This window comes from Cornus florida, unplaced genomic scaffold (genome assembly GCF_030987335.1).
Source record: "Cornus florida cultivar Cherokee Brave unplaced genomic scaffold, ASM3098733v1 CherokeeBrave_3.0.0_Hap2_scaffold_127, whole genome shotgun sequence".
NCBI classification, from domain to species: domain Eukaryota; kingdom Viridiplantae; phylum Streptophyta; class Magnoliopsida; order Cornales; family Cornaceae; genus Cornus; species Cornus florida.
This window is the reverse complement of record NW_026775613.1, coordinates 12,501-15,000: the sequence shown is the minus strand read 5'-3', so window position 1 is coordinate 15,000 and position 2,500 is coordinate 12,501.

The window sequence follows — 2,500 nt, the reverse complement described above, 5'->3', positions numbered from 1 at the left end:
TGGGAGCTTCCTAGAAGCCTAAGAAGTGCTTTGCTCGAGACGGATTTCGATTTGGAGGTCCCCCGAGTTAATTTTGCCCATTATGACTCCTCGCCCGCACGCTTAAGCACCCCCGCGTGCACGTGGGCATTGTGTGCTAAAAAATGAAGTTTGGAGTTTGGGTTTGAAAATTTTATGGGAGCTTCCTAGAAGCCTAAGAAATGCTTTGCTCGAGACGGATTTCGATTTGGAGGTCCCCCGAGTTAAGTTTGCCCTTTATGACTCCTCGCCCGCATGCTCGTGCACACCGGCGTGCACGTGGGCATCGTATGCTAAAAAATGAAGTTTGGAGTTTGGGTTTGAAAATTTTACGGGAACTTCCTAGAAGCCTAAGAAATGCTTTGCTCGAGACGGATTTCGATTTGGAGGTCCGCCGTGTTAATTTTGCCAATTACGGCTCCTCGCCCGCACGCTCGTGCACCCCGACGTGCACACCGGCGCGCACGTGGGCATCGTATGCTAAAAAATGAAGTTTGGAGTTTGGGTTTGAAAATTTTACGGGAACTTCCTAGAAGCCTAAGAAATGCTTTGCTCGAGACGGATTTCGATTTGGAGGTCCCCCGAGTTAATTTTGCCCATTACGACTCCTCGCCCGCACGCTCGTGCACCCCGGCGTGCACGTGGGCATAGTATGCTAAAAAATGAAGTTTGGAGTTTGGGTTCGGAAATTTTATGGGAGCTTCCTAGAAGCCTAAGAACTGCTTTGCTCGAGACGGATTTTGATTTGGAGATCCCCCGAGTTAGTTTTGCCCATTATGACTCCTCCCCCGCACGCTCAAGCACCCCCGCGTGCACGGGGGCATCGTATGCTAAAAAATGAAGTTTGGAGTTTGGGTTTGGAAATTTTATGGGAGCTTCCTAGAAGCCTAAGAAGTGCTTTGCTCGAGACGGATTTCGATTTGGAGGTCCCCCGAGTTAATTTTGCCCATTATGACTCCTCGCCCGCACGCTTAAGCACCCCCGCGTGCACGTGGGCATTGTGTGCTAAAAAATGAAGTTTGGAGTTTGGGTTTGAAAATTTTACGGGAACTTCCTAGAAGCCTAAGAAATGCTTTGCTCGAGACGGATTTCGATTTGGAGGTCCCCCGAGTTAATTTTGCCCATTACGACTCCTCGCCCGCACGCTCGTGCACCCCGGCGTGCACGTGGGCATCGTATGCTAAAAAATGAAGTTTGGAGTTTGGGTTTGAAAATTTTATGGGAGCTTCCTAGAAGCTTAAGAAGTGTTTTGCTCGAGACGGATTTCGATTTGGAGGTCCCCCGAGTCAATGTTGCCCATTATGGCTCCTCTCCCGCATGCTCAAGCACCCCTGCGTGCACGTGGGCATTGTATGCTAAAAAATAAAGTTTGGAGTTTGGGTTTGGAAGTTTTATGGGAGCTTCCTTGAAGCTTAAGAAGTGTTTTGCTCGAGACGGATTTCGATTTGGAGGTCCCCCGAGTCAATGTTGCCCATTATGGCTCCTCGCCCGCACGCTCAAGCACCCCGGCGTGCACGTGGGCATTGTATGCTAAAAAATAAAGTTTGGAGTTTGGGTTTGGAAGTTTTATGGGAGCTTCCTAGAAGCTTAAGAAGTGTTTTGCTCGAGACGGATTTCGATTTGGAGGTCCCCCGAGTCAATGTTGCCCATTATGGCTCCTCTCCCGCATGCTCAAGCACCCCTGCGTGCACACCGGCGTGCACGTGGGCATTGTAGGCTAAAAAATGAAGTTTGGAGTTTGGGTTTGGAAATTTTATGGGAGCTTCCTTGAAGCCTAAGAAGTGTTTTGCTCGAAACGGAATTCGATTTGGAGGTCCCCCGAGTCAATTTTGCCCATTACGACTCCTCGCTCGCATGCAATATCTACTCCTGTCAGAGCTGTGGTTTTACTTAAGACTACTATAGGGGGGGGGGAGTTCTCAGCACCAAGAGCTGCAAGTAAGGCCATTGCTTGCTTTGCAGTCTCGATTGCTCTACTAGTGAATAGTAGATGTCTTGGTTAGCTTGGAACGAAAAAAAAAATTTTTTGGGGAAAAAAAAAAAAAAAAGTTTTTGTGAAAAAAAATTTTTCGAAAAAAAAAAAAAAAAAAAAAATTTTTTTGGATGCCTCGGTCTTCTATTTGTTTTGCTTGGGTAGATTAGGAAAAAAAAAAAAAAAAAATTTTTTTGTTGGATGCCTCGGTCTTCATATTCTTTCTCGGCTATTTCGAAAAAAAAAAAAAAAAATTCCGGGAAAGAGAAAAAAAAAATTATTTTTTGTTGGTTGCCTCGGTCTTCATGTTCTTTCTCTGGTATATGGGAAAGAAAAAAAAAAAAAAAAAATTTTGGATGCCTCGGTCTTCTTGTTCTCGGTTGGATTTATCGAAAAAAAAAAAAAAAAAAAAAAAAAAAAAAAAAAAAAAATTTTGATGCCTCGGTCTTCTTGTTCTTGCTTTGGTATATCGGAGAAAAAAAAAAAAAAATTTTTTGGATGCCTCGGTCT